This window comes from Equus quagga, chromosome 6 (genome assembly GCF_021613505.1).
Source record: "Equus quagga isolate Etosha38 chromosome 6, UCLA_HA_Equagga_1.0, whole genome shotgun sequence".
Lineage (NCBI taxonomy): Eukaryota > Metazoa > Chordata > Mammalia > Perissodactyla > Equidae > Equus > Equus quagga.
Window position 1 is genome coordinate 113,126,019 of NC_060272.1, and position 13,353 is coordinate 113,139,371.

The following is a 13,353-nucleotide window of genomic DNA, read 5'->3' on the forward strand; positions in this document are numbered from 1 at the left end:
TAACTATAAAAATAGGTTACTAAAATATATACAAGAAACAGTGGACAATACATGTGAAGAGATGGCGAATCTCAGTAGAGAGATTAAAATTGAAAAAAAGACTCCAACAAAATGTTATAAATAAAAGTTTCACTTGAAGAATTTGATAGCAGAATTGACCAGAAAGAGAAAAGGATTAACAAATTTCAAAGCAATTCAACAGAAATTACCTAAACTGAAGCACAAAGAAAAATTGAGTGGAAAAAATGTAATAGAATATTCGCTATCTGAGGGAAATCGTCAATTGATCTAATATTGGTATAACGGAGTACCAGAAGGGAAGAAAGAGAATGGGACAGAAGAAATATTTGAAGAGATAATCATCAAGATTCTTCCAAAATTAACATAAACGATTAACCCAGAGATCTAAGAAGTACAGCAAAGCTGAGCAGGATAAACACAAAGAAATGGAACCATACCAATAAAATGCTGGAGAGCGGGGAGTCATCGTATAATTCTAAACCCAACAAAAACATCTCCAAAATTGAAAGTAAATTAAGACAATTTTGGGCAATTAAACTTGAGAAGCTGAGAAATTCATGTGCAGCAAGACTAAATGGCGAAAAGTATTTTAAAACTTTTTTCAGGTGAAGGTATGGCACCAGATGGAAAATTAGGTCTTCATAAAGGAATGAAGAGCATGATAAAGCATAAATATATAAAATTATGTGATATATATGCATGCATATGTTTATGTGATACATGCCTGACAATATATACATACACACGACATTATACTAATAACATTATATGTACATGTATGAGATGTGTGTACATACATGTTATATGCATATATATTGTATAAACATGTATAGCATACTAGTACACATGTATGCATGCATACCTGTAGGTATGTACGATTACTGATTGTTTAAAGCATAAATAATGACAATATATTGCAGTTTGTAGCATAAGTTAAAGTACAATATATAACAATAAAAGAACAAAGTTAATGGAGGTTTATAGTATTTACTGTTATAAGGTTCTTACTTTTTGAAGTAATAGACTATCGTTTGAGTGTAAACTATAAGTGATAGCTACATAGTATAATCTCTAGAGCAATTGCTAAACATAACACAAAACAAAAAGTAAAAAGTCATTCATAAAATGGAATCAGAAATTTTGAAAAGTTATTTCATTTGATGCCAAAAATGCGTTTGACAAAATTTAATGTCTATCTAAAATAAAACATCTCAGCAAATTTGGAATAGACGATGTTTTATCAATTTTATAAAGAGCATCTATTTTGAGAAAAACTCAGATAAAATCATATTTAGTAGAGAAATACTGAACACTTTCTCTTAAGATTGCAAACAAGGCAAGGCTGACCACTGTTACCCTTTCTATTCAACACTGTACTGAAGTTCTAGCCAGTGCATTAGAACAAAGAAATGAAACAACAAGCGTAAATTTGAGAAGGAAGAAGTGAAACTCTCATTGTTAGATTATGTCACGTACTACCTTACTGATGCCTCACAAAAGGTAGGATCAATATCCCATCCAAAATTTTATTTGGATGTTGAGACTAATGATGCCATGAATGCAGATTAGTATATCAATTAAAATATTTGTTAATCACGTAATGAGTCTTCCTGAGAAAAACAGAAAGGACTCCCAAGCAGGTCCATAAATATCTTAAGAGAGCAGGGAGAAGAAACTGGGTTTGGTTTTTATTACAGCTAAGGAATAGGGTCAAGGTGAGCACTTCCATGCCCAGCAGAGGCCTGCATGGCTTCAAATTCCAACAGCACTAAGGGAGAAACACTAGAACTTTATTATCAGCTTACCCAGATGTGAGCAAGAAGGGAAAAGGCATGTTGGGAGGTTGGAAAGATATCAGAAAACAAGAAAATTTGAGTCAAACTATAATAGATACATTGGAAACCACGGGAATCTTCAACGAATCAACTAGAACTGATGTGTGAATTTAGCAAATTCTGCTCAATACAAATTTAGTACACAAGAATCAATATTAATTCTTTATACCTGCAATGAAAAAAATTGTAAAAGAAAATATAAATGTTTGCAATATTGTTTTAAAAATGTGACATTCCTAGGAATAAAATCATAGAAGATACATATGAAAGTACATTGAGGGGGCTGGCCTCATGGCTGAGTGGTTAAGTTCGTGCACTCTGCTCTGGTGGCCCAGGGTTCACTGGTTCAGATCCTGGGTGCGGACCTATGCACTGCTCATCAAGCCATGTTGTGGTGTCATCACAAATAGAAGAACTAGAATGACCTACAACTAGGATATACAACTATGTACTGGGACTTGGGGAGAAAAAACAAAAAAAGAGGAACATTGGCAACAGATATTAGTTCAGAGCCAACCTTCCTCACCAAAAAAAGCATACTTTAGAAAAAAAGAGAACATTGAAATGTACAAAATCTTGCTGCGGAAAATAGAAGATATTAAAAATTATAAGACATATTTCATTCATAGGTGAGAAAATTTAATATTGTTAAATTGTCCATTTCTCCCCAATTGATCTATAGATTAATGCAATAACGAAAGTCCTCTATAGAACTTTTGGGAGTAAATTGGAAAGCTGATTCCAAAACTTTTATGTTAATGTGTAGAATTCAAAATAGTTGAAAACAACCTTGAAAAAGAAGAGCTGGAAAATGTATACTATCTGATTTCAAGATCAGTGATTATTGGCATCAGTATAAGCAGTAAGATCAATGGAACAAAACAGAGAATCTAGAAATAGACCAACAATCTACCAATCTTTTTGAAGAGATAGTCCAATTCAATGGAGACAATAAAGTATTTTTTAATAAATGATACTTAAAACTGGATCTCCTTATGGGAAAAAAATATTACTCATAACTCACTCCATGCACAAAAATTAATTGGATATGTATTGTAGATCTAATCACAACAGGCAGAGTCATAAAGATTGTAAAAGGAAATATGGATTTCCTTCAAAAGCTTGGGGAAGGGAAGTATTTCCTGTTCAGAACCTGAAAAGAATTAACTATAAAAAATAGCTAAACTAAACTTAATAAAATTTGGCTATTTCTTCTTATCAAAAGACTTCATTAAGAAGATGACGCATGCAACAATCTGGGCACAAATTCACAAGACATATATCTCTTAGAGGACATATTTATTATGTAAAGAACGATGAATCAATAGCAAAAAAAAATGCAAAAGTACTTTAACTGACACTTCACAAATGAAGATATGAGTTGAGTACAAGATTAACAAAAATTGTTCAACATAATTAGTCTACAAGACTCGCAAACTAAAATAGCAAATAATTGGGCACAAAACAAATAGTCATTAATAGGACAGTGGATAAAGACATTGTGGCACATTAATACAATGGACTACTGCTCATAAAATAGGGCTGAACTATTTATACATGCAATAATATGGATGAGTTGCAAAATATCATGCTTTGTGAAACAAACCAAATATTAAATAATATAAAATGTATGTTTTCATTTCTGAAGTCCAAGAAAAGGCAAAAATAGTCTTCAGTTACAAAATTATCTTGCAAAAATCTAACCAAAAAGAAACACAAGAGGATCTTCTATGGCAAGTATACTAATATGTATAGTTTTTCTATAGCGGACAAATAGTATTCAACTGTCAAAACTTACCTAGCTGGGGCCGGCCCGGTTGCGCAGCGGTTAAGTTCGCACGTTCCGCTTCTCGGCGGCCCGGGGTTCGCTGGTTCGGATCCCGGGTGCGGACATGGCACTGCCTGTAAAGCCATGCTGTGGTAGGCGTCCCATGTATAAACTAGAGGAAGATGGGCACGGATGTTAGCTCAGAGCCAGGCTTCCTCAGCAAAAAGAGGAGGACTGGCAGTAGTTAGCTGAGGGGCTAATCTTCCTCCAAAAAAAAAAAAAAACAAAACAAAAAAAACAACTTACCTAGCTAAATATTTAAGATTAGATCATTTTCCTCTATGGAAATTATGCTTAAAAAAATACAGTATAAAAGACACAGTACACATATACATACAGTCAAATCTCTTTGTTTGCAGTAATTACTTTCTATAAAGTTACCCTGAACACTGACTTAGCAAATACTGAACTATTGATCCCAGGGAAAATGAAAGGTTGTGTTCCTGCAAATTCTGGTCACAACACTTTTGCCAACTGATCAATACACAACCTCATTTTATGTGTGTTTCTGTTAAAGGTGATTTATTTAATATATGTTGTTGATTCATTCCGACTTGCAGTTAGGACACTAGACAGTACTTCAGCACTACTCTTGGGGGACATTTTAAATGGTAAATCATCAAGAAAATACACAAAAATGTGAAAAACATGGCACTAAATAAAACATGGAAAGGACATTTACTTAGATTGTAAGGGCTGAAACAAGAAGGCTCTTGATCATTTTCTTAACTCTCAGTTGGAACACACACATGGGGTGACTCAAATTTTTTGCCACTCTGTTTATGTCCATGACTGGTTGCAAAAGTACCCATAAATATTAATTTTGGAGTTCCAAACAAACTTTATCAAATAGGCTAATTTTAAAATTTGGAATCCATGAATAATGAGAATTGGCTGTTCATAAAACTTACAAATCAAAGAGGTGACTATGGCATCTTTCCAACAGACTGCAGGAGGATGCTCAGTAGATGGCTCAATTTTGATTTTCTTTTGCTGAAGATGCAGACAACAGGAAGTAGATTGTTTCTTATGTTGAAATGTGGGTACCAAAGTGGTTGGAGGTGGAAGCATAGTTTCTATCAAGGCTCTACCCACTGAAATTGGAACAGAAATTTCTTATCATGGTTCTTTGGGGACAACTGTCCACCCCAGATATTGTTCAGTCTAAGTCTCACTCTTATTCTTTAGAAATCTCTTTCTTTTTTTTATCTACAAGCTACCTGTTGAGGTTAAGTCTAAATTTAAGCCCAGGATATTGAATAAGGCCTTTTTAGACAATTAACCACTCACAGACAACTATTCCAATCTCTCCTTCCTATTAAATAATATTCTAGCATGAGATATCCTTATTGTTGTTATTTGTTTATTTCGTTTTTTTGTTGATTTTTTGTTTTATTTTATTTTTGTCAGTTTAGTTTGGTTTGCCTCATCCTCCTCAACACAGAAGAGTTCTGATGATATGAACTGCACCCGGAACAACCTGGCTTAATTCCAACACTCTTGCTTTCCTAAGGGATGTCATCCTCTGTCATTCCAAAAGGATCTTTCCAAGATAAATTGGATATTCAGAGCAATTTCAAGATTTCCTATTCTCACTCCGATTTTTTAAAGCAGAAACTGTCTGTGTGATACTAGTATTTAAAAGGAAGGAATTTGATTTTCTAAAAAAGACTTTTAAAAAAATAAAATTTAGGGGTCTGGCCCAGTGGCGCAGCAGTTAAGTTCACACATTCCACATCTCAGTGGCCTGGGATTCACCAGTTTGGATCCCGGGTGTGGACGTGGCACCGCTTGGCATGCCATGCTGTGGTAGGCATCCCACATATAAAGTAGAGGGAGATGGGCACGGATGTTAGCTCAGGGCCAGGCTTCCTCAGCAAAAAGAGGAGGACTGGCAGTAGTTAGCTCAGGGCTAATCTTCCTAGAAATAAAAAAAAAGAGAGAGAGAAAAATAAAATTTAATCAGTAGTGGGGCATCCTTTTTTTAAGACACTCAATTACAATGATAAAACTATTCAAACTATATTAAAAAATGAACTTTTATATTGATTATTTCCATTATTTTAAAAGCTTCTCTTAGATAGATACATATCATCAACTAAGCCTTGGTCATGACAGAATAAATTGATTAAGAATTGGGTTTAGAGGACAATTATATAATGAAATAACCTGGTCTGATTCAGGGAATCATTTACTCCCTATATTCCTTCCTTCATTCTCTCTCCCCTGCATCAAGGCTCCAATGATATAGCAGCAATAATATACTTAGTTGGGAAATTAGATGCATTTCTCATAGTATAAAAACATATAATACAAAAGTAATAGAATACTTATAATTATTATTTAATAATCCTGATATATAATAAGATAAATTTAAGTGTTGTGCTTTTGGCTCTCTAAAATTCTAATTAAAAAAGTTGGAATTACTCACTTTAAGAAAGTCAAAGCATCTAGGGAATCATTATTTTCTTTCCTCTTAGCTAAGCCTTAATATTAGTTTTCTTATTGGCCAGTGACGGAAATAGACTGTAGTGTGGCAAACTCTACCGAGGCCAGTGTGTGAAATTGATTAGGAAAAGAGTATTGCAAATTCCACACTGCAAACCCTCCTAAGGAGTTTCATGGTGATAAATGCTGAAGCTTAAGCACCTTCAGGATTTTCGTTGGGGCTCAACCACTTACTCAAAAGTCTGAGAACTTAGATGAGTAAAGCAAATATTTTTAATCTGTGCTAAATTCTTCATTCTCTCAGGAAATGGTCCCTTGTTAACGGTCTTTTTTGCTTGTCAATATGTTTGTGCATTCTAGCTTTCCTTTAATTTGAACTTAATCTTTTCATCAGTTGTAATATACGGGGTATTTCTTTTGGACTGTCTCAATTTACTTCCTCATGTTACTGAATCTTCTGTATCTTCTGACACTCATTAAAAACAGCAACAGAAAAAATAAAATAGCAAGTAAAACAAAGCAAATCAAAGCAAAATTCCCATGGTTCTTTCTGTTTATTACATATCATCAAAAGAACATTTATTATCTGATTATTATCTTCACTAAGGATTATTATTGATATTAAAATATATAATATTTTTATAAAATATTTTTCAATTTTGACTAGCTCTACACCATACGAATTACAATAACTTCAAAATAGTGCTACAGAAAGTAGCCTTCCCAGAATTACCTAGGAAGCAACCAAGTGCTAAGAATTTGAAGATGTGCAAATTATTAAATGGCTTACTTTAAATCAATGCCTTGAAGTGGTATACCTAATATCAAACTCTGTAAGACTTTGGACAAGGTAATGTATAGATTCAGAATTTTCATGGGTTTGGAAATTTTGACTGAACAGAAAACAGTGGAACAGAAGCAGCAGCAGCAGAACAACACATTTTTCACTCATTTCCTCTCTGGGAAATAATGCTGAGTATCAACTCATGAAATATATGTAATTAATGACGAAGAAATTAGTAACTTTTTATACATGTTTGGATTTACCAATAACATTTTGCTATCTAACAGCAAATATAGTAGTGTAATATCTACTATTTTATAGGATTTTTAACTCAGAAAAAAAAACCTAGGTTCCTCAAAGTCTTTCAGAAATCTTGATTCAAATAAGTAGCTTAAAGATGTTTATGAATTTGGGTACTTAAGAAGAGGGGACTAATGAACTGCCAAAGATGTCCTTGGCTTGATTCTAGGAAGTTGTGAATATGATACTTTACATGGCAAAAGGATTTTGCAGATGTAATTAAGGTTGTGGACCTTACAATGGCGAGAATGGCCTGGATTATATAGGTGGGCCCAATCTAATCACATGAGCCCTTAAAAGCAGCTGGAAAAAGAGGAAATCAGTGAAACGCAGCAGAAGAGGAGTCTGATGAGATGCAGTAGACAGGAAAGTCAAGGAGATGCCACGTGTGAGATGGGTTCCAAGTGTCGTCGCTGGTTCTGAGATGGTGAGGGCCACATACAAGGACTGGGGAGAGTCCTCTAGGAGCTAAAGTCGGCCCCTGGCTGGCACCAGATAGGAAATGGGGATCTCTGTCTTTCAACTTTAAGGAGTTCTGTTAACAATCTGAAAGAGTTTAGAAGCACATTCTTCTCTAGATCTTGAAAAAAAACAACGCAGCCCAGTCACCACTTTGGTTTTGGTCTTCCGAGAACCAGAGCAGAGGAACAAGCTGAGTCCCGTTGTGCTAAGACTCTTGACCCATGTAAACTATCAGATAATAAATGGGCATTGTTTTAAGCCTCTAAATTTGTGACAACTTGTTATGGCAGCAATAGAAAACTAATATAGGCATAGAGATATTTTAAGTATTTTATGTAAGATGTTATAATGGACTAATACCATAAATATTAACTATAAAAGGAGCAATACCACATGGATAGCAAATGAAGCATAATGTGTTTTCCATGTGCATTGAAAAAAGTTGGAAATAACTCAAAAAGTAAAAAACAAAACAAAACAGTGCAATAGAAGAGTTATTTCAGTATAGTATTTTAACTATATTCTCTTGGTTGTGCATTATTTGATGAATGTATATCAAATGTTTGCTATTTGAATGATGTGGTCCCAAAAGCTGATATGAATAGGAGTAAGGAAACTCACTGTCACCTCCATGTAGGAGGCTATCAAGCTCCATCTTTTAGACTAGCCAATGATCCCCAAATTTTCTAGTTCACCACTACATTATCTGTCTTCTCTTAGTCATGATATGTTCTATGATATTTAAAACATTATATTGTATGATACATATTTATTATAGAAAACAGAGATAACTTAAAATCATAAAGAAAACCTGCCATCCAAAAAACTAAGGAGATTTTTGTGAAAATATAATTTATATTTTCTAAAACTTTGCATATTAAACTTATCGAGTCATATCTATCAGAGCAGGATTAAGCACGTTTACCCTATTTCTTAAATTCCAGCAGCCTTGATTGTTCCTCTTTCTCTTTTTGTGTAATTTCCAGCAGCTTGAATTATTCCTCGTCCACATGCATGTAGACAACAAGAAGAATCTGCAGGGCCCTCAGGTTCTCTGTGCAGTCTGAGGAGGGTCTGCCACCAGGACTTGTTCAATTCTTTCCTGGATCTCAGCAACAGTTTTGTCTGTGCTTCTATTCACTGCTTTACATATTTTGTTATATTTTTCCTAGTTTTGTAATGAAGTGAAAATTCTTTTAATTTTCTTTCTTCCAAGTTGTTAGAAAATGTAGAATACACTTATTCCAGAGTCCTTACTGCCTCTCTAGAATCAGAAATCATGAAAGTATAGGTGGTAAATTTCATATGTAGAATTACTGAAGTTATCTTTGGGGCCAAAGGATAGGAAGGAGGCTGTTAACCCAACACTGGAAATGCATTCTACTCCTAGGTTTACTCAACAAAGTCCTTTCACTCTAGACAACAAAGTACAAAAACAACATTATCCAAAATGCTACAGACTCAGAACAGAAATTATATGGTACTGACTATACAATAAAAGCCAAAAGGTAGCATACACATTTCCAAGGTAGCCTGCAAGACCACCATGAATACCAGCAACATGAGGGTCCGTGACGACCCTGCAGAGCTGGCTGTCAACTTGCTCACCAATTTCAAAGAATAAAAGGGAGATGTGGGATGTGGGTATGTATGCATGAGTACATATAAAAACAGAAATATACGTATATGTGTATGTGTGCATATATATGTGCATGTATGTATAGATATGTGTGTATACATATATGTATATCCTATAGTATAATGAGGACAGACCTTTGAAATTCTGTATGTTTTTCCAATCTAGGAGATGTTCCATTTTCAAAAATTTCCTTTGTATGTCAAATTCTTTCTTAAATGCTTTTTCCTGGGAATGTCCTCTGTGTTTGTCCCTAAATGCTTTAGTATTTGATGTGGATAGCGTTCAGAAAAGAGTGCAGCATCTATCCTATCCATGGCTTAATGATTTATTTTAAAAGTCTCTCTGCTGTTCAAGAGGATGAAATCAGTTTCAGTCCCCATTCTCAGCGCTGCTGTGTCACTGAAGAATGGTATTTCCTTCTTCAGGAGGAAGAGAAACAAGTTCAAGTTGCATGGTGCAGATGTACAAACCCCCTTCCATGAAAAGCCTACACAAAAAGTCTTTTCAAGAAAGGGCTTGACAAAACAATGCAATCAAAGCATTAGTGTAAGTTCCCTAGTTGAGTCATTTTTTCACACATAACACTAGTCCCAAAGTTCCGGTACTAAGATCACAAATGTCTATAACATTACCCTCTCCAACTGAGAGGTTAGTCTCTCAAGGATGTGATTCACCGACTGTAAATATTTATACATATCTGCTTCTACATTATCCTAAAAACAGTGTCCTAAATACGGTATGATCATTAAAATCAGGAAATAGCTCGTTAATGTTTATTTTTACTTCATTTCTAATATAGCACTTTAGGATATATATTTGCTTGACATATTGCTTTAGATGGGTCCCACAAATTTTGATATGGAATGTTTAGCTTATTTTAAAGTTCAAATTATTCTCTAATATCTATTATGACTTCTTCTTTAGCCCATATGTTCTTAATTCCTAGTTTTCTGGCTGTGTTCATTACATACTTTTTTTAAAAACTTTGCTGTTTACATGATGATCAGAGTATCCTGTATGTTATCAGTTGTCAGAAATTGGTTAATGTTTGCTTTATGGCCTATAATTTGGTAAATTTTTGTTAATGTCCACGTGTACTTGAGAAAAGTAAATATGCAGTTTCTATCTAACTGTTGAAGAAGGAGACTGTATATGTTAATTAATAATTAATAATTAATAATATGCATATTAATGTTGTTATTTACATTTTACACATATTTAGCAATACTTTGTCTTTGAAGTCTGTTATTTTAAAGGGAGATGGGAGATAAATATTCGGTTATATTTATTGCTTTGTCAATAGTTCTTGTAATCCTGTTGATTTTTGCTTTATATTGATTTATATTGAAGTTGTATTGTAGGCTTTATACAGGTTTGAATTTAATCAGACATTTGATTCTCTTTAACCTTAACAATTATTTTTGCCATAAGGTTTATTTAATTTAGGATTATTAGCTTTTACTGATTTTATTTGCCTCGTATGTATTTTCCATGTATATACTGTCAAACTCTTTTGTTTGGGTCCTTGTATATAGATATGTGTATTAGTTCAGCTTCTCCAGAGAAACAGAACCAACAGGTTTATCTATTTATTTATTTACTATAAGACATTGGCTCTGACAATTATGAAGGCTGAGAAGTCCCAAGGTCTGCAGTCAGTGGCTGGAGACCCGGGAGAGCTAATGATGTAGCTCCAGTGTTAAAGCCCTCAGCCTGGAGACCCAAGAAGAGACAGTTTCAGTTCGAATTTTGAGGGGAGAGAGAGATCCATATCCCAGCTCAGGCACTCGGGCAGGAGGGGTTTCCTCTTAATCATGGGAGGTAACACTTTTTGTTCTATTGAGGCTTTCAACTGAACCAAGGCCACCCACATTCAGGAGGGCAATTTGCTTTACTCAGTCTACCAATTTAAATGTTGATCTGATCCAAAAACACCCTCACAGACACACCCAGAATAATGTTTGGCCAAATATCTAGGCACCCTGTGGCCCAGTCATGTCAACACATAAAACTTATCATCACATGTATGTCTTATAAGTAGTATAGGGATGATTATTTATCCAAATTAATCAAATTAGTCTACTTAAATGTATTTGATATTGATATATTTGGATTATTCCTATCATTTTCTTTTGTGGTATCTCTACCATGTTTCTGCTATATTTCTTTTTAAAATCCATCTTATCTTTTGTATTGATTCAAGTGTGTTTTTCTTTTTCATTCCATATCCTGTTAGTGATTTGAAAGTTAAATATTCTCTGAGTTGTTACCCTCATAAGTTTTAACCTTTAAACTTAATTAAAATTGATTAATATATCTTTAACTCCCTTTCACTACAATATATACTGATGTTAGAAATAGCAATTATCAATATTTTAAAGATAAAGAAGCTGAGGCTGAAACAGGTTCGAAGTCTTGCACACAATTTATAGATGGCAAAGTTAGGGTTCCAGGCCAAGTTTCTTTCAATTCCAAAGCACATAATATTTTCCTCTGTGTGTGTGTCTTTGTTTTGTTTGTTTGTTTGTTCTACTTCCCCCGCATTAGACTTGAGTTGTACATTCAAGACTGATGCTAAAAATAGTTGCTGTCTACTTCACAGTTTGGTATAATCATAAACTATATAATATATAATAAAAATTGTGTAAAATTTAAGATGTATGATATAATATATTGTTCCTCAGATTATCAATGTTGCATTTCTCATGATGATTATTACAAGATTTCTAAATTCAGTGGTTCTGTACTTGAATTTAGTTGGGAACACGGCTTGTATATACACCCATGAAGATGTCCAAGGATGCCCCAATGGTGGGTCTAACTGAAATTTAAAGCATCCATCAAGCTATGACAGGATAGTGTTTTCTAATATTGCAAAGAAACCAGTGGAGTGCTTACTGAATAGCGGCCCCCAAAAGCACAAGTTCAAGAGTGACATTTTTGTTAGACAAAGCCACCACTCATAAGGGACCAGGTTTATTTGTAATTCATTTGCTTGACCCAGATGGTGAAGGCTAAACGTAATTGCAGTATCAGCCTAAATTACCCCCTGCTGTTGTGGGTAACTCACATGTGCTGTACTATACACAGTTAACAAAAATAAAGCAATGCTAAGTTCAGACATTTCCCAAAGAAGTGAGCACATGGGGCACAGTTTGGATCTGGATTCACAGAGAAAGCTCATTAAAACCACTGAACATTTTGCACGAGTAAGGATTTTGGTATTGGGCCTGTGGCGTCCGTGTTACTATGGCAATAACTATTATCACGAAAGCTAATGCATTTCTGACCTGCAGTGTTTAATATCACTCACCCACCTCAAAGGGATGTAATCAAAATTTATTAATTTTTGTAAAACACTGCCAATTTAAAAATTCAATACAAGATCTAAGTATTAATATATTTTCTTGCTGTAGCTTAAAAAATATCAATGTGATGAAATTCCATATACCTCACAGCATTATTTAAAACTTAACATTTTTAATACTGCATAATGCTTCTTTGGTCTCCCTTTTAAGCAAGCATCTTCAAAAGAGGAGCTCTGCAAGTTCTGGTCCTTTACTTATTTTAACTTTGCACTCAATAGTTTTTTTCCCCCTGCTTTTTTTTATTAAAAGAAAAAATAAGAATACTCTTTGGAAAAATATAGTGGCTTAATCCACTTCTAAAGAACAAGATAGAAAATTTAACACTCGTCGTTAAACATTACAGTTTTGATTTAGTATGTAAGTGCAGTTCTTTACCCTAGAAACGTAAATACTCTTTATAAATTACTAGTGACACTGGTTAAGTCATATATTAAAAAGCAATGTGTTTGGAACTTAAATGAAATGCCACTCTAACTGCCTAATAGGAAAGAATGTAAAGTAAATTAAACTGTTACAGAGTCTAGCATTTGGTTAAGTTCTATAAGGTTTAATCTACTTATAGATTTAATCTACATATAGATCAAGTATTTATACTTGAACCCTGGGTACAGTCAACTTTTGAGCATATGTTTATGGATTAGCTAAATTAGCAACGATCTTAGAAATTT